The sequence below is a fragment of the Parasteatoda tepidariorum genome, chromosome 8 (assembly GCF_043381705.1).
Source record: "Parasteatoda tepidariorum isolate YZ-2023 chromosome 8, CAS_Ptep_4.0, whole genome shotgun sequence".
NCBI lineage: Eukaryota > Metazoa > Arthropoda > Arachnida > Araneae > Theridiidae > Parasteatoda > Parasteatoda tepidariorum.
Window position 1 is genome coordinate 68,942,545 of NC_092211.1, and position 24,617 is coordinate 68,967,161.

The following is a 24,617-nucleotide window of genomic DNA, read 5'->3' on the forward strand; positions in this document are numbered from 1 at the left end:
TGGATATTAAATATCGGCGGCATCTGATTATTCTACATAGGACCGATATTGGTTGTAAAGTGATTGTAAAATATTGGGTGAATTACAAAATTCTATAATGGGTCAATATCGGAAATATAACGGCCCTTTCAACCCTTATTGACCCAAGATTCATAAATAATGGCCCAATAGGGGCACAAATTATTTTGCTGCTAGGGTATATTTGACCCACCTATGTACATAAAAAATGCTTTCTAAAAGTTGACTACCTGTCTCAATGATGACCACTAATGCACAGCGAGTGGTCAACTTATGCAGGTTTCACCGTACCACTAAAATTCCAAAAAACATTTTTGAACAAAAATAACGCATACCAATCCTGATAACTGTAAATGCTAGTAAATCATAAGATAACACTTTGTCATAGTGACAATGAAAAGTGATCATTTAAGAACTATCACTTTCTAGTAACAACGAAATCTGAAAAATTGAAAACTAACCCTTTCTCACACACACAGTAACAACCGAAACTGATAAATCGAAAACTAACACTCTCTTACGGTAACAATGGCAATTGATAAATCGAAAACTAACGCTTTTTTCACAGTAACAACAAAAATTTATAAATCGAAAACTAACCTTTTCTTACAGTAACAACGGAAACTGATAAATCGAAAACCAACACTCTTTCATAGTAACAACGAAAACTGATATAATCGAAGATCAACCCTCTCCTACAGTAACAACGAAAATTGATAAATCGAAAACCAATCGTTTCTTGTAGTGTCAATGGAAATTGCTAAATCGAAAACCAATCGTTTCTTGTAGTGTCAATGGAAATTGATAAATCGAAAGCTAACGCTTTTTCACAGTAACAACGAAAATTGATAAATCAAAAACTATTCTCACAGTAACAAGCGAAACTGATAAATCGAAAACTAACACTTTTTCACAGTAACAACGGAAACTGATAAATCGAAAACTAACACTTTCTTACTGTAACAACGAAAATTGATAAATCGAAAACTAACACTCTCTTATAGTAACAACGAAAACTGAAAAAACGAAAACCAACCCTTTCTTGCAGTAACAACAAAAATTGATAAATCGAAAACTAACCCTTTCCCTAAGTAACAACTGAAACAAATAAATAGAAAACTAACACTCTTTACAGTAACATCGAAAATTGATAAATCGAAAACTAACACTTGTTCTCAGTTTCAACTAAACCAAATAAATCGAAAACTAACACTCTCTTACAGTAACAACGAAAACCGATAAAATGGAAAATCAACCCTTTCTTACAGTAACAACGAAAATTGAAAAATCGAAAATTACTATAAATCGAAAAATAACGCTTTCACTTAGTAACAGAGTAATTGGTGAATCGTCTCTTCCTCATTCAGAACGCACTAATCTGGTGTTTACGCAGAAAAGGTTCAGTCAGCTATACAAATAACGCGTAAAAATTTTATGTACGTTGACTAAAATACAAATCTATTTTCTTATACGCGACAAATTGCATCGATTGTCTTTCCTTCCAGAAATATACGCATCTTCGTTAGGAATGTACTACACTCATAACTGTTGAAACAGAACATGCAGGTGCAAACACTCATATGACTGTTATTATTCAGTTGCGTAAAAACGCATCGCGTGATGGTTGTATGCATTACGGCTCCACATTTCTTACTGCAGAAATGACTGCATTATAAAAAAAAAATCCTTGGTAATAAAATGATCTAATTTTAATTCGTTTCTACCCTAATTGTCCCCTTTTGCGTAATGATGTCACGATTAAGGCTTTTAATTACGTGTTTAATACTAATTGTCCCCTTTGGGTTTTTTGTTTGTTTACTTTCTTGTTTAGGTGATTAAGGCTTTTAATAATTTGCACATTAATAATTATTCAGTATTTTTTTTCCTGTAGAATTGTTTAATTTAACAATCTTATTAAAAATTAATCGTTCGATTAATTAATTAATTATTATTACTTCAACAGTAAGAATCAGGTTTGGATTTTCTTTTCTTTTTTGTATAAAGATGATTATCCGATTAAGGTTTTTCTTTCATTAGTATTATAATGAATGTTTGATTCGAGATTTTTATTTTATCTGTACGATAATCATTGTCTGATTAAAAAAATCTAACTCATTTGTTAGTTTTAAAATATAAATATAAATATTGTAAAATAATCCTCATTTACCATCTCTAGACAAATTACAGCAGAATTAATAATAATTAATCCTCATTATTAATCATTAAAAACAGAATTATGCAAACAACAAATAGTGACTTGAAAAAAAATTAAGCTTGAAAAAGTACATTTATATGTTCTGTTTTTACAATTTAATTTTATCTATTTTTGTCTGGTGCAGAACATAGTTTTGAGTCTTAATGTGAGTTTAAAAATGATAGGTTTGATAGAGTAATGTGAATGATAGGCTTGATAAAGCATTTTTTTTCATTGCGATAAATAAAAAAATCCTTTTGAAATTTTATAATTGTTCACAAAGTAAAAAATTATTATTACTAGAAGTATAATTCACATTGGCTTAAGATTTTAATATTTGTTTTATAGTTTTATTGAATGTTTAAAATCGATTATTTATAAAGCTAAGTTTTAAAATAAAATAGTAATTCGGTAAACAAGAAATAAGTAATTTTGTGGCAAAAATAAATCACAAGAATATCAAATTTTTGTTTAGATGCTAACTTAGGCTTTATTTCAAGTACTGTTCGACATCAAAAATACACACGTATTATTCCGTATTTCACAAATTCACTATTCCTGTGGTCTACAAATCACTCGCAACCGGTTGCCTTCAAGGTGTCAAACAATTTTAGAGGGCTCTCAATATTTTGATAAAATGATTTTTTTCAAACCTAAAAATCGGAATATTTTCGAGGAAAATTTTTTCTAAACATAACACGTGGCCAAAATATTTGTTAATCTGACTTTTTTTATCAACTCGGATGACTAAAAAAACTGCTCGCCGTACTTCTTTATACCATACCTTATTTATTAGGTATGATATGATTTATTAGGTGTTTTGAATAAATTAATTAAATTAAAAATATTGATTACATTGTTATAATTTCCTAAAAATAACAAGTGTTTGGATTTCTTTTCATCATTGAATGGGTCCTAAAAATTGTTCCTCTCTTAGAAATTCAAACTTATGTAGATCCTTTTCTCAAATGTTACTTAACAACTTTAAGTAAATCCAATCAAAATTATTTCCATCCCTATTTTTGTTTCCCCGAGCAATTTTAAATTATTTTTTTAAGCTTAAATTGTGGAAATAGTTTTTCTGAGAAACGACAAAATCGATTTTCAGAAAACTTTTCTCTTACTCTTTTCAATCATAAAATTTAAAATAAATAAATAGAGCATTGAAATTTGCATTAATAAAGATTAAATAATTTTAAGGAAATAAATAAAGATTAAATAATTTTAAGGAAAGTTTATTTGTTATTAAATTTCTTAGCTGAATATAGTTCAGAATTATAACATTTATTACTATTTTTAAATCGATGGAAAGTTTTGCTTTATCCAACAATGGATAATCCGAACTTTTTCATTGTGTTCGAGTTGAACAAAGCAGTCACTTCATTAAATGAAATTTCGCCTAAATGTTTTTAGTTTTAAATGCATTTTTTTCACTTAATTTTTATAAATATTTTTTTTATTTTACTGAACAACTAACAAGATTATATTTAACACCTCACGTCGGTTTAAACCAAGGATAGCAAGTTTCGTCCCCGGAAAAAAAAAAGACATCTTAAAATCGCTCAGAAGAAAAGAGAGAATTGGAAGATGAAAAAAGAAATATTATGTATTAACAAAATGTTTTAAATAGTTTATAATAGCAATCTAGATTGAATAATAATATTTATTTCATAGTTATTTAATATTTTAAATTTTAATAATAAAAACTAAATAGCAACTAATAAATAAATCAAAAAGAAAAACTAATTTAATGAATCTCTTATAGCTGTAGTTTTCCCATATTTTACGTAAATGAATAAATAAAAACCTAGGTTAATAACTAATTTCATAATTTTATTAAGTGTTGTTAAAATATCAATTTAATTTTAATAATACAACTAAGGTAACTAAACTTCATACAAAATATGTACACTTTTGAAAATCCCAGATTGAATTCAAAATTACTTATAGCGTACTTATTTTTATAATTAAATTTTAATATCCAAAATGACTTTTAAATAATATGGTATAGTGATTTAAAAATCCTAAATAAAACTAAAGCAAGTAATTTAAAAAAATTTTTTTTTTGTTTTTTAAAAAAGATGAGTTATTTTCGGTAAAATTTAATTTGTTTTAACTTGAACTATTCCTATAATATTGCTAATCAATTGTATTGGTCATTTATAGCTTCTATTTCACCCAGTGTTCTGAGATTCTTCCGGACAAAATGCTAACCCTGATTTAAACTATTAAAAAACTGAAGAATATTTTCTGAACGTAAACATTTATCCATGAAAAATATCATGTGATTCGTCATGTACTAATTAGTATTCTGAATAACATATTTTCGTCCATTTTCAAGGAAAGAATCTTAGATGTCTCTTTTTTAGATGTTTTCATACATGCATATTCCTTTTTATTCCGAATTGGAGAATAAGACTTCCATCTTAGCTTTCCATCTCACTCTAATTGTGGCCAGATATTCTGTCTTTCCTATTGTTTTCAATTCGCTTACAATCATCCTCTGCCAAATATATTTAGGTCTCCCTCTTTTTCTATTGCCCTGAGGGTCCAAATCAGAAACTTGCTTTACATTAAATTTTTCAGGTTTACGTAGAACATGTCCAATCCATTTCGATTTACTTTTTTTTTTAATTTCCAGATCAATCAGCTTCTGTTTTGCTTTTCTAAGGATTTCTGCATTATAAATTTTATGGAACCACTTTAAACGCAAGATTCTACCTAAGCAGTTGTTAGTGAATGAAGTTTTTTTTATGTTATTTTCATTACAGTGACATGTCTCAGATCCATAGAGTAGGGCAGATTTCATATTAGTATTGAAGATTCTATTTTTTATTGAATTTGTTTTTCCAGAATTTATTGAGAATAGCGTAACTGCTTCGGGTTATATTTAATCTATTTAGTATATCAGTTCATTCTTCGCTGTTAATTGAAATCACGTGGTAGGATCCAGTTTTCCCTCATTCATTTCCATATTGTTTTGGTTCNGACACTGTCATTTAACTGAAATTGCGAATTTTGAAATTAATATGATTTTTTAAAAGGCAAGCGAACTTTAAGTGTTCCTTCACTGGTTAGTTTACCCTATTAACAAAATGTTTCAAACAGTTTATAATAGGAATCTAGATTGAATAATAATATTTATTTCATAACTATTTAATAGTTTAAATTTTAATAATGAAAACTAAATAGCAACTAATAAATAAATCAAAAAGAAAAATTTATTTAATGAATCTCTTATAGTTGTAGTTTTTCCTTATTTTACAGTAAATGAATAATTTAAAACCTAAGTTAATAACTAATTTTATAAAGTGTCGTTAAGATATCAATTAAATTTTAATAATACGACTAAAGTAACAAAACTTCATACAAAACATATACACTTCTGCAAATCCCACATTAAATTCGAAATTACAAACAGCGTATTTATTTTTACAATTAAATATTAAATTTTAATATAACTTTTAAATAATATGGTACAGTGATTTTAAAATCCTGAATAAAATTAAAGCAAATAATATAAAAATTGTTTGTTTTTTTATTTTAAAAAAAGATGAGTGATTTTCAAATTAAATTTTATTTAATTAGTTTTCACTTGAACTATTCCTATGATATTGCTAATCAATCAATTGTATTGGTCATTTATAGCTCCTTTTTCGCCCAGTGTTCTGAGATTCTTCCGAAAGAAATGCTAACCCTGATTATTAAAACTTATTAAACCTAACCTATTAAAAAACTGAAAAATATTTTCTGAACGTCAACATTTATCCATGAAAAATATCATGCGATTCGTCATGTACTAATTAGTATTCTGAATAACATATTTTCGTCCATTTTCAAGGAAGTAATCTTAGATGTTCTTTTTTAGATGTTTTCATACATGCATATTCCTTTTTACTCCGAATTGGAGCGTAGGGCTTCTATCATAGCTTTCCATTTCACTCTATTTGTGGCCAGATATTCTACCTCTCTCCATGTTTTGTTTTCGATTCGTTTACGATCAACCTCCGCCAAATATTTTTAGGTCTCCCTCTTTTTCTATTGCCCTGAGGGTCCCAATCAAAAACTTGTTTCACATTAAATTTTTCAGGTTTACGTAGAACATGACCCATCTATTTCCATTTACGTTTTTTTAATTTCCAGATCAATCGGTTTCTGTTTTGCTTTTCTAAGGATTTCTGCATTATAAATTTTATGGAACCACTTTATACGTAAGATTCTACTTAAACAATCGTTAATGAATGAAGTTTTTTCATGTTATTTTTACTGCAGTGACATATCTCAGATCCATAGAGTAAGACAGATTTAATATTAGTATTGAAAATTCTAATTTTTGTCGAATTTGTCATGTGTTTGTTTTCCAGAATTTATTGAGAATAGCGTAACTGCTTCGGATTTTGTTTAATCTATTTCGCGTATATCTTTCATCAGTTCCTCCTTCATTGTTAATTATACTTCAAAGATACGTAACACTGCTTATTTCCTCTAGTTTATTATTTTTTAAGAATATGTCATTTAATTGTTTAGGTTTAATTTTCAAAATTTTAATTTTCCTTTGGTTGATAATAAGCCCTATTTTCTTTGCATCTATGTTTAAAATGTTAGTGTTTGTTTGCATGATTGATAGTAGCATTACGGCATTTTTTTTTTCCTTTTTATATTTTTGAGAATATTTTCAACCGTTATTAGTTAAACTATTTTTAAATTTAAGAGACTATCTAAGTCGAGTCTTCAAAGTTTAAAATTAGGTTACTGAAGGAGAAAAAATATATAACTCGTTCTTTTCTTTCTTCTTTTTTCCTTTTTTTTTCTTTTTTTTTTAACATGAACAATTGCAAATTTTAAACGGTTCTTACTCAAAACGATTTCGTTTTAAAGATTATTTTTTAATAAAACACAATTGCATCAAAATTTGTCTTTTAATAAAATATTTAACAGAGATAGATTATTTTTTAAAAAATTTAAAAGCAAAAATAAAAAAATTCTCAGAAAAGCAAAAATTTATGATGTTTTGGTAGTTTTTCCCATGATTTCATAATACCAAAGATCTTAAAAACAGAGCAGCTGCAAATAATTGTGGAAATGATTAAATAGTCCTACGACCTTGTTGATGATTTTTTTTTCTTTTTATGTGACATCACAAAAGAGCCTATTATGTCAGCATTCAAAGGCGCCGTTTTTCTGCTCTGTTGCTTTAACAGCTCATCAAATGGATTTTGAATGCTTTTCCATTTTACACTGTTTCTCCTTTTCCAGTTTTTGTTTGTTTAAAACTAATGTTGTCTTTTTAAAAAAATAAATAATAATTCCCTAACATTTTTCTAGTCTGGCTTCACACTTTAAAGCTACAATCGAAATATCTTAACATCTTTTAGATAACATAATATCTAAATATCTTTACTTTACTTATTTTTACTTATCTTTACTTTCTACACTAAAAAATATTATTGGGAGTACAAATTAGTTCGGTCCGTTTTGAAGAGATGTCTCTGCTGTTATGAATGTTTATTAGTGACAGCTGGTTTCGGTGGTTTCAAAGAGGTTAAACATCTGTCAATAATATTCAGTATATATTGCTTTGAGATTCATACAAAAACCCTGTTTTTTACTTTGTTGAATGTGTCAAATTTTGTGGTAACTAAGTAGCATTTGCGGGAGGTTTTATGTTTCTGCTTTAATTGCAAGAAAAGACGAATGCTTGTAGAAGTTTATGGTGACAATGATCCAACTGATAAATCATGTAGTAGGGAATGGTTTCGACGTTTCAAGAATGATGAATGGTGAATGAAGAATGGTGAATAGTGTTGTATACTATGAGCTGCTACAACCGGGTGATTCCATTATGGGCGATCGGTATAGGCTACAATTGATTCGTTTGAGCCGTGCATTACGAGAAAAACGACCGGAATACGAGCAAAGACACGACAAAGTATATTCTTCTGCATAATAACGGTCGGCCTGATGTCGCAAAAGTCGTAAAATATTATTTGGAAACGCTCGAGTGGGGTATTTTTCCGCACCCGCTATATTCGCTGGACATTGCTCCATTTGATTACTGGTTGTTCCGACGGATGCAGCACAATTTGGCAGGTCACCAGTTCACTTCTTTCGCAGAAATCGAAAATTAGCTCCTAACTTGGATCGCCTCAATAGACGAGACATTTTTCGAGATGGAATTCGAAAATTGCCCTGAAAGGTGGGGAAATGTACTAGTCAGTGATGGACAATACTTTGATTAATCTGTTCATTCATTTTGTTCTGAAATTAATGCATTTTTGATCACAAAAAAGCGGACCGAACTAATTTGTACTCCCAATATTTTATTTAATAATTGTTTATTAGTTGTCCTTAAAATCTTTTGCTCTGTTTCTTCTACTATAGCATCGTTTTTAAAAGCTCTTTCGACTATGGAAAAAAATTCACAGTTTCTGAGCATCACACTTGAAACAAAAGCTATAATTTTAAACTATATGTATCATCTTTGTAAAAATTGTTTGGGCTTTTCAAAACGGCAAAAAACTAAAATATTTTTTAAGTTACTAAGTTTTCTTAAATATCGCCAATTTGGCGACATTTTCGTACTTACATGAAGTTTATCAAAATCAATGCCTTAATCTTAATTTTCTTTCTTTTTTTAAATTTTTATGAGCCCAAATAATGTTTCATTGAAGTAAATTTTTAAATAGTAAAAAAAATTGACCATAAACGCTTTTCATTTTCTCAAAACTGTAGCTTTTCTTCATATTGATTTATTTGCCTCCTACCCTCGTTTTTTTCCTCCTTTTTAATTCGCCGTATACTTCGCCGTTTCTTTTTAATTCGCCGTATACGAAGAATAATTTAAAGTAAAGTTTGCAATATCAGCGGGAGCGCATAATAACATATGGTTGAAACTAAATGAAAACCATTTTCAAAATAATACACTAATTATAGAAAGTGTGAATAATTTTACAAAACCTTGTGCAAGCCATGGAGGCTCAGAAGATAGAGCATTCGCCTTCAAACTAGGTGAACCGGGTTCGAATCCCAGCAATGGCTGGTTGATACGAATTCCGCACCCGCTTCGCACCAACCACAGTGCTGAAGTAAAATATCCTCAGTGATAGACGGAACTTGGGTTAGAGTCCCCTTTGCCGCAAGGTTACCGTGTGCGGTTTTCCTCTTCATGTAACGCAAATGCGGGGTACTTCCTTCAAAGAGTCCTTCACGAAGGCATATTTCTCCCAATACTTGATCCAGAAGTTCCCTTGTCTTCTGGAATGGGTTCAAAATAACAAGGTTACGGAGTTGAATACTAGTAGTCGTAAACCCAAAATTGGGTCGGCTGTTCCACAAAGGTTATATAATAAAACCTTGTGCAACGACTCTGGGAGCATTAGCCTCCCAATGGGGTGACCAAGGTTCGAGTTCCAGAGGCGGCTGGTTGATACGATTTCTGCTCCCTACTTGCTGAAATCACAGTGCTAGCGTAAAATAGCATCAGTGGTAAATGGATTATGGGTTAGAATTCCCTTGCAGTCGGGCTAGCTGTGAGAGTTTTTCGTAGTTCTCTCTGTAACGCAAATGTGTGTTAGTTCGTCCAAAAAGTCCCATACGCAGGCTAGTTTGCCCCAATGCTTGTTCCAGGAATTCCCTTGTCTTCCGGGTTGGATTTAAAATTACAAAGTGACGGAGTTGAACTTTCATAATCGTTAACTCAGAAGTTGGTAGGCTGCTATAAAACGACACCAGTTATAAAATACAATAAAAAATCTTGTGCTGAATTAAATATTGAACAAACGGTTGTCATAGTAACAGTTCAGTGATTCACATTATAATATTAAACTTGCTATAATGATTAATACATTTTCTTTATTCTAATCTAATACAACAGTTTCAACATATATGTTTAAAAAACTTTTAAAAAACCATTTAATTCCACTATAAAAATCCAGTATATGTTTGAAACTGTTACCTTTTCTCGAATATTTTTTGAAGATCTTAAAACAGAGCGAATTTAACTCCTCCCGACAAAGAATTTAAAAAATAAATCAATTAATACAGAAAAACTTGTTTTTATTGTCGTTACCCTATTTTCAATACTCTTTATTCGAAAAACTGAGTCACGGGTTTAAATCTGATTGTTCATAAATGATTTTACAAAAAGTTTTCCTTCTGTTTTTGTTTGAAACCGCCTTGCACAAGATCTTTGTCCGCTTTCTTTCTTTTTCTAGAGTCAATGCTTTCAAAATTACTTCCTTATGAGATAGTGACACATAAATATTAAGACATTATTCTAGTTTCTATTGAAGACAAAAAGATTTCAGGAAGACATCGTACTTGTGATTCATCTAAAGCTTCTGATTAATTTTTTATTCTTCAAATGAAAGAAATTAACAAAAATAAATAAATCTTTCAGAGCAGTGAACTTACGCTCTGTTCCAATCTGAACAATTGCAGATTTAAAATAATCGTTCATTATTTAGAGGCACATCCCTCTGCAAAAATATAAAGCTTGAAGTTTTTTTTTTTTTTTTTTTAAATATCATTATTGCGTGTTGGATAATTTGTTCAAATGTTTGTAAATTAAATTTGAAAAAATTTATCAGTAATCAGTGAAATTTGAAATCAAATATATGTAATTTTAAATAGGTGTAACATCTTAAATAATAGCTAAATACAATTAAGGGATCTAAAAACGAAACCTAGAAATAATTATAATTTGTTTGTAGATAACTTTTATTTAACTTTTTAATGATCGTTTTGCAACACGTTGCTGATAAATTTGGTAGAAATGTAATCTTTATTTATAAAATGAATCCTTACCGCGCAGTAAAATCTCTTTTTGAAACCAATATAACATTCAGTTTAATAAATATAAGGAAGCCGCCGTGGCTCACGGGATGGAACGCTAGCCTCCCAATGAGATGAACCGGGTTCGAATCCCGGCAATGACTGGTTGATTCCAATTCCGCACCCGGTTTGCACCGACCACAGTGCTGACGTTAAATATCTTCAGTGGTAGACGGATCATAGACTAAGAGTCCCCTTGCCGTCAGGCTGACCGTGGGGTGTTTTCGTGGTTTTATTCTCCGTCAAAAAGTCCTCCACGAAGTCAAATTTCTTCCAAAACTTGATCCAGGATTTCCTTTGTCTTTTGGATTGGGTTCAAAGCTACTGAGTCGAGCATTGGTAGCCGTAAACTGAAAATTCTGTTTGCTGTTAAACGACGGTTGTTATAAATTCGACAGAAAAAATCGGATCCTCGACTAGGATCCAAAATCAGATCCTCGACTCTTCACACATAGGAATGAACGAGCCATTACATATATTGTATTACCATAATGAACGAGCTATTGCACATAAATAACATAATGAACGAGCCATTACGTATATATAGTCAGAACCTATGACCTTGTCACTTGCTTTTGTAAGTGTAGTGCCTTCAGGTCAAGTAGAATGAATCAGAATTCGATAAATATTAGCAGAAGGGTCAAATTATGAACCACATAATTTTAATTCATAATCCAAATCCATCCAAATCATTTTTAATTTATTTTAAAATATACTTTGAGAATATTGGAAAAATATATTACCTTCAGGCATTTTCTTTTCATACTGGAATCTAAATAAATAAAAAGAAACATTAATGATTACGTTTACATGTGAAAAATTCAAGAGTATGAAAAATATTATGTTAGATAATATAATCCATAAAGCGTTTGGTGTAAAACCTACCAATCCATTATTTTAAATAAATTCTTTTAAAACCACGTGTATGTTTTTTTTTTATTCAATTCCTGATGCAAGTATTTTTTGCAATTTTCCTAAAATTACATTTTATGCATTGTTAGCTGAATACACATTTTTAGTACGAGATATAAAAAGAGAAAAAAATCAATCATTACAGAAAAACACTACAAAATTACACACAAAACGGTAAGACAAATACCGACACAAATAATCCGCCGGAAGAAGATTGATTATTTAGGGATCAGTAGCTGAAAAAAATTTGGAACTGCTGATATAGATCATTAAATCATCAGCTGATAAGATCAATATCATTTTAATTCGAATATTAAATCATAAAATTTGCTACCACCTTAAATATTTCATACAAAAAAATCATGAAAAAGATTGCAGATTTGTAATTGTTTTATTAAGATAAGGTTTTTGGAAAAAAAAATGCTTAAAAGAGGTAGAAAATTATATTTCAGAGTATAATAATTATTATTTTCTCTGCCAATTTTAATCTCTTTTTAATTAGTTTTTTTCCACATAAAACCTTTTAGTTGCTTCGAATTAAAATATTTCACCATATTTTTGTTCTCACGCCTCTCGTTATAACATCCGTTGTTTGCGTCGTTATAGTTATATCGAGTTTATATCTTGCAAGTGTAACACAACCCGGCTAGTGGTTTTACAATTTAAAATCCCATTAATAATTCCATTTTCTAGAAGGAAGAACTAACAACCTTTTTTTAATAAGGGAAAGGAAAAAAATCTTGTCTCATTTCTTGACTCGCGCTCAGCTCGGCATGGGTACTGAGGATAATTAGTGAAAAAAAGGTTGCCAAAACATCAAAAAAGTAACCTATTTTCTAACAAAATTGTTACCAAAATGTGAGCTTTTTTTTTTTTTTTTAAATCTCATTTCAGCATTAATTTTATCAAAAAAAAAAATTCGTTTAAAGAGTTCACAATTTAGGTCAAATTTCACAAAAGGTAAAATAAGCATATTGGAAACAAAGCATATAATATGGGTACTCATGTTAAAGCAAAATTTACCTATCTACAACTTTTAATTTCCCACTTTTCAATATAGAGCGATGCTTATGAGAGATATCTTGAAAAGGCAGCGAAAACTCAAGGTCACGTTTCAGGTCACGTTTTTCGACCTTCGAGTCGACGCTCACCTTCCCGGTGGTGGAAAACTTACCTAATCCTTATTGAGATATTACCAAAGCGATCAAAAGGAAGAAAAACCTTTCCCTGCAATTTTTTCCGAACTGGATCTCTTTTATTGTTCCCTAACTAAGGGACTATAATGCGTCTCATACACTGACAAGGGAAACTAGGGAAGTGTGACTCGCCAATTTTGAAATAAACTAGTGGGATGTATGCCTTATGAGGAATAATTTTAGGGGGCAGCATTCGTTTCGGCCCATAGAACATCCTGTGAGAGATATAAAATAATTCAATATATAGAAAAATCGGTATTTTTTTACTTCAATGCAGACTATTAGTTATTGTAATTATCTCATACTCCAATTAATTTGTAATTACTTGGTTAATTAATTAATTAAAAAATTAATACATTACTTAGCAAATTAATTAGCAAATTGATTAGTTATTAATTAATTAATTGATTTGCAATTACGTTCTCCAATTAATTTGGAAGATTTTTTAAAAAAAAAATTTTAAAAATTTGATGTCAAATTTTTTTTAAAATTAACCTTACAGGTTTTTCTAAAAAACTACAGCTATATAAAATTTTCGAAATAATTTTGACAATAAATATGCATTATATATAGTACGTGAAAGTACCACAAAATAAATTGGAGTATGAGACAATTACAATAACTAATAGTCTGCATTGAAGTAATAAAATACCGATTTTTCAATATATATTTAATTATTTTTTATCTCTCACAGGACCTTCTATGGGCCGAAACGAATGTTGCCCCTAAAATTATTCCTCATAAGGCATACATCCCACTAGTTTATTTCAAAATTGGCGAGTCACACTTCCCTAGTTTCCCTTGTGAGTGAATTGGTTGAGGAATCTATTGAGAATTAGAATCAATATACAGTTAAACCCCGCTATAGTGAACCTTCAAATGACCGAAATTTCGGTTCACTATAACCGGGAGTTCAATATATCCGTACTGCAAACAATTTTAACTAATTTTTCCGAACTGCTCCCTTTTATAACACATTATTTAAATAAATGACCAAGAAAAAGCAATACAGAAATGATTAAAAATCAATATGTAGTAACAAAAAGTGTGTTAACTTTTATTTTTATTACTTTTCGTCTTGCGTACAAAAAATTTAGGGATGGCCTTTATTTAATTTAGAGATGGGAAACTGAGATAGAAGAAGCAAGCAAGGAAAAATGCTTATGGCTACATTCCACTCAATAAATGGTTTTACAAATCGGTATATGTATTTTATGTAGAAATTTCAAAATTACCAAAAAATGAAGAAAAAAAGTCAGTCGAGGGCAGAAAAAAGTTCATAATATCCAATTTCCTCTCTTCGTCTGGTTCACTATATCCACAAAAAATATTATTATCTATGTATAGTAAGGCATGAGAGCGAATATTTCGTTCACTATATCCGGGAGTTCATGTTCACTATAGCGGGGTTTGACTGTAGTTTAAAAATTAAAGCTACTGCTCTAGGCTTGGACCGAATACGCTTAGCCAAAGTATTGCCTTTAATTTCCAAAAGGAAAAGCAATTGAAAAGATGTATTTATATTTCCTTCGGGTTTTCAAAATCTAAAGTATTCAATAAAAAATATTAAAAAGAAATGACTGCCGCCATTACCGAGGGTTCAGGAAGTTTTCGCTGGGCGTAACTCTTTATTGACATGACTCAAAGACTATTTGAAGAAACAATTTTATTTGTTTTATAATAGGCGTTGAACAGTCGACCCACTTCTGAGTTAACGACTATAGCAATATTCAATTCACTAACCTTGTATTCTTGTTTGGTACAACATTACAAAGGAACTTCTAGAACAAGTATAGAAAGAAATTTACCTTCGTGGAGGAATTTTTGATGGCGTTTGCATTGCATGGAGAGGAAAACCGCGAAAACCTCAGGCGGTTAGCCCAAATTATGGGTACTTTTAATTTTATTTTATAACAGTCGTTGAATAGCCGACCCACTTTCATGGGTTTACGACTACTAATATTCAACTCCGTAGCCTTATAATTAACAACCCATCCAGAAGACAAGGGAACTCCTGGATCAAGTATTGGGAGAAATTTGCCTTCGTGGAGGACTTATTGATGGAACTAACCCGCATTTGCGTCACATGGAGAGGAAGACCACGAGAACCTCCAACCAGGAATTCCAACCCGGTTGGTCCATGTAATTTTGTTTAACGAAAACTATTAGCAGGGAAACCATGGGTTTTTAGCAGTTACATAACTCTAACGTTTAATATCGAATAATACGTCTTTACTGTATATAAATTGATGGCCAGGTGGCAGAGCGGGTAGCTTGCCGGACTGCGATGCCGATGGTTGGGGGTTCGAATCCCACTCAGGACACTGTGTTGTTCTCTGCTGTGTGAATGTGGCCTACTCTATGAACGGGTATGTGTTGCAGTGTAACGAGGTAATGCTGCTTGCCTCCGTGACTTAGGTTCACAGGTGTCCACCTAGTAACGTTAAAGAATAGCACTTCCGGCTTTGTTTATTGCCTGCCGTTAAAAAAGAAAAATTAATTATGTGAATTTAAAAATTATTTTGGCGTAATTAAATTGTTAAGTTGCGTTTTCTAATAAACGAATATTTAGTCCATTCCAATATCTTGATTTCTTAGCTATTCTATCAGTAAACGGTCCCACAGTGGGCTGAATTAGTGAGGAAAAAAAAGCGTAGCGAGCTGGGGGGAAAATATACAAGCCAGCGGTTCCCAACTTTTTCGACTATGGAACCCTAAATGTTTAACCTTCTTTAGACCGAATCCAGACTTTGTGAACGTATTAACCTATCAAAGACTACCTTATTTAATTAGGAAAAAATGACACTTTTTTGTTCATTTTATTATTAATAATCTTAAATTAGATTTTCACGTCCGAGAGTTGAATTCGCAGTCCTGTATCTGAATCTTGTCTAGTGATGAATTTGCTTTTGGTGTATAAACATAAGCTGAAAATGAATAAACTAAGCCGAATTATGGAATGAAAAATAAATTTCGTTGAAATGAAACAAAAAAGAACCAAATATTCCAACTGCTCCACATTGGACAACATATTTTAAAAAACTGTAGAAAACTACAAACTAAAATTTATAGATTTTCGGTTTATTTTGTCAATTTTTTAAAAGTCTCGAGTCGGTTTAAGTGTAAAAAAGTGGTACATCACATAAGCCTATGAACTATTTAGAAATAGTCGTGAGTAAAAACTCTGCAAATTAAATCAAGAATCATACATTAAAATGTCCTACAGTGGACTGATCGTTAAGACACGGTTCCCAGTAGAACACCAAAGTTAATCATCACTGGCTGCGGTCAGTAAGCAGATGGGTGACCACTTTGATCAGCCTGCGTAGGATGAGCTGTATCGGTCCTTGTTAAACTGTTCTATTGTAAAGTGCTCGACTTCGCGGGTAGGTCACCGGGTTACCAAAGCAGGGGAGCTATTCCCTCTGCAGAGGATCAAAATTGTGATGGCATGTCTTTGGATCATCCTTTGGGATGCTTCCCAGACCGTAGCACCTACCTACCTACCATACATTAAAAAGACTACCACTCAAAAATTTCCGCTGTCCGGGAAAAGTTGACATACTAAACTGAAGAGCTTTTATAAACGTTGAAAATGGCCATTAGGGGAAACATATTTCGTTATTAACAAATTTAACTATTTTATTTAGGTTTGAATAGCGCGATGGGAAATAGTAATGCAATATTTTATAAATGCAAGTCTTTTTCACAGTTTATTCAATTGTTAAAAAATTAAATTTTCAATTCAATTGTTCAAAAATTAAATTTTTTTCCAAAAAAAAAAAGGTTTTTGCTTGCATTTTACTTTAAGTAATTTCAAAAAGCCAGCCGAACTATTAAAAAATAATGGATTATTGATTGGATGTAAATATAATTGCAGGTAAATATAATCACAAGTATAATTACAGCTGTCAAAAATATTTTTAAAAAAGTCCTAAATCTAGGAACCACTTCACTCTTCCAGAGAAATTCATTTGAGAACCTTTCGGAGCAGTTTCGTAGGTAGTCAAAAAACGAGCCGGTAACCTTAAATAAAATTGAAATAAACAACAAAATGTAATGAAGAATAAAAACATGGATATTTAACAAGACTAAGAAAAATAATAGTGCGAAGTGAGCTCAGATCGCCTCGAATGTAATTGGGGGTAGTCAAGCGATAGCGAGCAGAGAACGGAGCCTCCCTAATTAAATAATTTTAAAAAATTACGTTAATTCCCCTGCTCTCATTCAGTGAATCTTCTGCTTTAAAATAGAATAAGAAAATAAATTAAAGTCAAGACTCATTAGAATTCATTTTACTCATTGTCATCGCTGTATTTCAGGAGTCAACAAACTGGAGAATATTCCCTTTTATGCAGTAAACAGTTAATTGCTTCTAAATGGAATTCAAACGACGTCTATCTCATTCTAGTTCTTTCTAGACTGTCTGAATTACGCAAATTATCGATTCATTAAAACAGAGCAAATGAGCTGGCTAATTTTCCGCATAATTTAAATTGAGCATTAGTTACTTCTGTGAAATTCAAAGATGAACTCTCATTTCAAACATAACAAAAATTTATTTTTGTACATTAGGCTTACGTCTGCCTTCATTGAATTCTTAAATCAATCAATATTATACTTACATTATAAGACGCCATCTAGTGGCTCTGAATTACATTTTCGACATAAGACGCCATCTAGTGGCTCTGAATTACATTTTCAATATAAGACGCCATCTAGTGGTTAATAATTTTATCAGATTCTACAACTTCCTTTTAACTTTTAGAATATTTTTGCGAAGATGGATTTAATTTCGTGTAAGAAACGTTACTTTTTGACACTTTATCCAATAATTAATATAGAAAATTAACTGATATCGGAAATAATTAAGAAATTCTGTATTTCCTTCACTGCATTTTCCTTTTTTTTAAAAATTCCCGAATGAAGTTTTTATATGTTTATCAAGTAATATTAACAGTAATTATGTAATACTAGTAAATTATAATTGATAAATAAAATATATAAATAACAAATAAATTAAAATCTTAAACAGTAATAAAAAATTATTTCCGATTTATTCATTATCATGAAAAAGTGTTAATTCTTTTAAATCTGAATAATTTGTTGGCTATGTTGAAACTCCATCGCAATACATAGCGGAAGATAAGATTGATAATTAGAATGAAGACTAGACGATTAAAAATGAAGTGACGGGGGAAAAATCGACCTGGTGGTCAGGGAGAAGCCCTTGTGCATCCCGGGTTGAAATCCCGCTTCGGGTGTGGACGCAATCGACATTGATCAACACCTATATGGTGCCTATGTGATTATTCAAAAAGTAATTTTTTTTTTTAAATAATAAAAAAAAACACGTAGTGCCTAAATTTATTTTTAAAAAAAAAATAAAATGACGAAATATTTCTCTTATTTTGACGAAACTCGTTTCGTCGAAGAAATGACGATAGCTATTTCGAAATGTTTGCTCGGGGTATATACCAAGAAGCGGTTTTGTCAAAAACGAAGAAAGTTTCGTGATATTTGAATATCCATTTTAAATAGTGTGTATATAAAAATCTCATAATAATTCAAACTATTTTTAATATTCTATAATAGCAATGATTATTTAAATGATGTCCGAAAATGTGCTGAAATTTTATCATTTCTTTTTTATTAATATCTCACGAATTTTTTTTTAAAAAAAAGGCTCGAGGAGCCACATTGTAAAAGAATCGCTTGATTCTAACTCCAGTTAATTTTAAGTTAGACCCTACAATTTAAAAAAAGGTAGTAAGTTTTTGCCATGAGGACATCATTGTAATTAATGATTAGTTCACATTATTTAGAGAATATACGCCTTTTAATTAACACTGTTTACAAAGAACAAAATATGTCATGTTTGTCTTTAGGAATTTATCTCGTTGTTGTTGTTTACAAAAAACTACACTATTTATTTTTCAGAAAACATATTATTTGAACAGAGAGAACATAATGCATATTGTTTATCCATATTAGGGAAAAATTTTCATTAATAAACAAGCACGTTGTTGAGTGCGTGAAGGTCAACAAAAAAAAATGTCTGTTGGAAGATCCCGATAAATGAGAATGTGATACAGATAAGAACCATATTCTGTTTACAGATGATTTGCGTCAACAGTGGAAGATATCCGATAACATGAGTATTGAATACGTCATATTGTTGACCTCCAACTTCAAGAAGGTGGAAGTCTTCCATCAGAAGGTCGAGATTTTTAATGTTACTCAGTGCTTTTAAATCACGCGTTATTCGAGTGATCGCTCAGAAATGTTGGGGATGGTTTTCTTCTATTTTAATTATTATAATTTTTCTTTTCTTTTTTTTTTGTTAAGGATTCTGAAAGCTTTGATGTTTAATATTTTTTAAAAAAAACTTTTGCTTTTGTTTTGATAGTAGCTTTTAACTCTTAGTTAAAATTTTAAACTGATAGTTATTTATTTTGATTCGTGATGTTGGACAGCCGGTCCGGGTTGGATTTGCCACTAACATAAAGTGACCACACGTCCCGATTCTGGCGGGACAGTCCCGCTTTTTAGTGGACTGTCCCGCGTCCCGCCGATTTTTAAAAATGTCCCGCTTTTTAGAAAATATCTGCATTTCTTATTTTAAATGTACTGTAAAAATATATTACCTATTATTTATTAAGTATTATGGTGAATATATAGAAATAAAAAATACATTAAAAAAAGCACGTAAAATGCATGCAGAGTAAACTAAATTAGGCAATGTACCGAGTTAGATTTACTCGGTGGTGTTCGATCATTGTCGTTACGTCTCGGCTTTATTTAGATAAGTGCAGACAGTGCAGTTTGTTGTTTTCAATTTGACGTTCGGTTTGACTCATTATTTGATTGACGAAGATAGTGGTAGAGCAATAGTCGCCACAACGTAACGGTCAATAAGGCAAAATTTAATACTCTTTTTTAGCCTTTGTAGTAAATTTTTTATTCATTTCTAGTATTTACCCACAGAATAAAAGATGAGTAAAAAAAGAGAATGCAAATTTAATGAAGAGCTAAGCAGAGAATTTCAATTTATTAAAAAAACCAAAATAGACTATATGGTACGGTGTGATAAATGCAATACTGAATTTTTGGTCTCACATGGTGGAAAAAACGATATTACTAAACATCTAGCGACAAAGAGGCACAAAAGATTTTTGAATAATGCCGCTTCTTCGTCTAAAATGGAACAGTTTTTTCGCAGTGCTAGCTTTGGCAACACGGAAAAACAGCTAGCATTAGCGGAAGGGCTATTTGCTTTCCACACCATAAACCTTGATCTCGAAATCAAAGTTTCAGATCAATGAATTCTACGTCGCAAATGATCAAAACATTATACGACAAAAAATATGCATGTGCAAGGACAAAAACCGAAGCAATTATTTGTAATGTTTTTTCACCATATTCGTTTTCACAATTGCAGAAAGAATTAGAAAAATGCGCATTTATATCCATGAATTCTGATACTTCCAACCACAAAGATTTAAAATTATTTCCCACAATTGTTAGATTTTTTGATCCAGAAACAGGAATTAAATATAGAATATTAGATTTTGTTTCATTGCTGAGTGAAACTTCACAAATAATTTTTGATTCAGTAAGTACTATTTTAAAAAAGAATAATTTGAACATATGAAATGTTACAGATGAAAAAATTAAATGTTGGTTATCTGCAAATGTGGAAACAGACAAAAAATGGACCGAGTTATTCCTTCATTTTAAACAGAATAATATTCCTTATCAAAATATTTTGAAAATTGTAGAATTCGCGCTCTCCCTTCCAGGAACAAATGCAGCAACAGAACGTGTTTTTTCTAGTATCAATAAAATATGGACAACTGAAAAAACGCAGTTGAACATTAAAACTTTAAAATCTATTTTAAGTGTAAAATATAATTTGACCAATTCATGTGAAATATTTCACGACATTTTAATAAATGATCCGAATCTATTGCAAAGTATTCACTCGGATCAAAAATATGACCGTGAAAGAAAATCATAATTTTTTTTAAATAAAAAATTTAATTTGATTAAAAATCATAATGTTCAAATTATTATTTTTTACAAATATTTTTATAGTCACCGATAATTAATAATAAATACATTTTTGTACAAGTATATGAATGTATACAATAAAATATATATAACTAAATTGTAATTCTCATTTCATCCCATTTGTCCCGCTTTGTCTCAGTGAAAATGTGGTCACTTTAGTCTATGTAGTAAATGGTGACTGGTGCGCTTTAAATCTGTCGGGCCCCAAAGTCCACCATGTTTCCATAACAAATCAACATCTCTGGCTGTACTGAATTGGAGAATAATCGTTCTCTGGTTCAGGTCAGAATTACGATCTGAGGATGAATGAATGTATGTATGAATGAGTCTACCCAATAAACGGGCTGTTACGTGTGTGTGGCTGAAGTCGTAATCTTCGCAATAGATGGCGCCACTAGAAATCAAGAAACGTACTCTCTCCCTTAAACTCTCTTGGTTTCACCAAGCAAGCTTGCTGTTTGTGGCAAGTGACATTAGAAACAACACCAACAAGATTTGCAAAAAGTATTCTGACCAATGATTCGTCTCTGTCGAAACGCCCTCGTTACTGGAAGCAGAGAACTTAAATTTTCGAAAGGGGGTATCTTAAATTTCCAAAAGAAATTCCAATTTTTCCAAATCAAAATATATCTTTTTCATGAGTTCGCAATAAACTGTATTGTCTTGCATGTCCTTTTTTTTCCCTTACTTTTTTTTCTCAACAATTTTAAATTTACTAAAAGAACGTGTGTTTTTGATAGTAGTGAAAAAAAAAACAGTTTTTGATAGATTGTATTTTCCAAAAGCAAATTTTTACTTCAATTTGCAACGCAATTGTCAAATTAGACAATTCTTTAAATTACCTGATTGACTTCATTCTCCTGATTGACCAGACTTCATTAACTGTTGATGTTGTATATAGGACCTTTGATCACATTTAGAATTATTTTCTGTCCATGACACGACAAGACAAAAACCAACAAGACTTGATTCGCTGCAGAAATAAACAAATATGAAATAACAGTCGACATGTTTCAAGCGGTTCAAAATAGGTGCCCATTTTCAAGACTTGCAAACAATTTACAGAAACAAAAATTATTTGAAATAAAAAAAACGTTAAGTTGCGATTAAAAAAATGGAAAAATAAGGGTGATGTTGTTGTTGTAGTTCATTTATGCCGCACTAGAGCTGCACAATGGGCTATTGGCGACGGTCTGGGAAACATCCCCTGAGGATGATCCGAAGACATGCCATCACAATTTTGATCCTCTGCAGAAGGGAAAATAAAGGTGAGAAACAAAACATGTAAAACCACAGAAGCCGAGAGAGGAAAAAGATGAAAAACAGAGCAAGAAAAATAGCAAGGGCTGAGATGCAAACCAGGGTAAAAATGCATCAACCCTCCATAACGCGTGGAAAAGCATTTTACCCTAATTTTTTCTTGTTCTTTGTTTTTCTTCTTTTTCCTCTCTCGGCTTCTGTGCTTTTTCATGTTTTGTTTCTCGCCTTTATTTTTCCATTCCTTTTAATGGCGACTTTATGTTTTTTTTTATTTCAAATCATTTTGGTTTCTTTACATCCACCTCTGTCAAGTCTTGAATATCGGCGCCTATTTTTGAAGAAGCTGTTGAAACGCGTCGACTGTTATTTCCTACTTGTTTATTTCTGAAGTGAATGGAGTTTTCAATCAGACAATTTATTTAATTGTTTAAGTTTACTAAATGTCAGATAAAATTTTCCGAATTTCTCAATAGTGTACATTTTAGAGAGGTCATAATGACCTCTTGTGACTTCCCATTCAATCACTCCTATTAGTTAGTTTGAGTGAGTGAGCGAAAGAGAGAGAGGGGGGAAAGTAGAGAGGTCGAAGAGAGAGAAATCTGCACCTCATTCACAGAGATCTGCACCCTCTCTAAGAATTTATAAAAATAACATGACTCGTTTATTTTTTATTTTCTTCTTGTTAAATAATGTAAAAAATATTTAGGAATTTCATCCCTTGCCATTCATAAAAGTTTTATTTAAGTATACTAGAATCTTAAAGATACTATTCGTTCATTTACTGTATTCATAGGTGTATTTTCATCTGTGCTTTATCCACATTGTTTTTAGCTTCCACCCTATAGATGTTTCAAAGATACTTTTTTTTAAACTAGTGAACTAACTCAATGAAGTGTCTCATACTGATAGTTTTAGAGTGTTTTTTACAAGCCTAAATTAATCAAATACAGATCAAAATTAATTAAACGCACTAAAAGTACTACTTTTACGAATAACTCAATAATGGCACTAAAACTAAACAAAAATAAAATGTTATTAAAAATTTTATTCTAAGCCATTGCTATTTTTGACATAAAAAAGTACATTTTAGACTTATGAAATTATAGGTATTTTGTATTAATATGGATATTATATTGATATTTTGAATTAATATTGGTGGTGCTTTTATTATCCTAAGTCTATTTGGCAATAGATGAAGGCTATACTAATAGAGCCATCTCGTAAGACACTGATATTTCGTATATTTTTCAGGGACATTTTTGTAGACTAAACCTAACGTACCTGTAAGAAAGCTATTACCTAAAATATTAAATTCTACGCTATCAATGACTCAGAGACAGTAATAAAACCAACAAAAAATATTATTAAAAATTTCATATGAAGGCGTTCATACTTTTGACGTAATATTCTATAACCGAAACGATATTTCACCAGATACCTATTTTGTATTCCTAATAAGGACATCCGATGAATACAGAACTCTCTAGACAACGATATTTTATAAGAGTTTTTTCATCAGGGACATTTTAACAGTCCAAAATTATGTTCCTGTTGACGCCCTTCAGTCACTCAACTGTTGACCTCGGATCGAGAAGGGAGGAACACACAAAACAGTCATATGCCACGAACAAATTATTACATCTTCCTGTAAATATTTTCAAAATCATATTTATCGAATATGCGATGAACAATTAACGCTTCTTTTACTCAATAAAATGTAATTTAGGATTATTTAACGAAACGAATGCTTTCTTGTTGTCAGGGCCGCTCTTGAATATTATAGGTCAATATTAGAGGGAGATATAGGACCTCATTTTTATGCAGAATATTGACTTCGAATTTCCTCATTTAAACACTATTCAACACATAATTATATATGTACATGCATTGTAACCTAGAGGACCATATTGTGTACTTCCTAATCAGCCTATAATCATTTTCTCTAGGGGGGTACACTAGTACCCGGTAATATAATACGTGGTCCAATTTGAATATTATAGGTCAATATTAGAGGGAGATATAGGACCTTATTTTTATACAGAATATTGATTTCGGGGCTGGCGAACTTGGGGATCGATAAAAATCATTTAATTCATGAGTTCCTTTAAGTTGATAAAATCTGAATAATTTGT

At 30.9% G+C, this 24,617-nt stretch overlaps 1 protein-coding gene across 2 annotated transcripts in view; it reads right to left on the reverse strand.

The window, feature by feature from the left end:
• Positions 1–24,617, reverse strand: part of LOC107448750 (discoidin domain-containing receptor 2) — a 607,770-nt gene that overhangs the window by 475,553 nt on the left and 107,600 nt on the right. For both annotated transcript variants that reach the window (XM_071184184.1, XM_043046729.2), the window contains exon 2: positions 11,788–11,816. The gene's annotated coding sequence lies outside the window, so the exon portion shown is untranslated. The remainder of the gene's footprint in view (positions 1–11,787; positions 11,817–24,617) is intronic.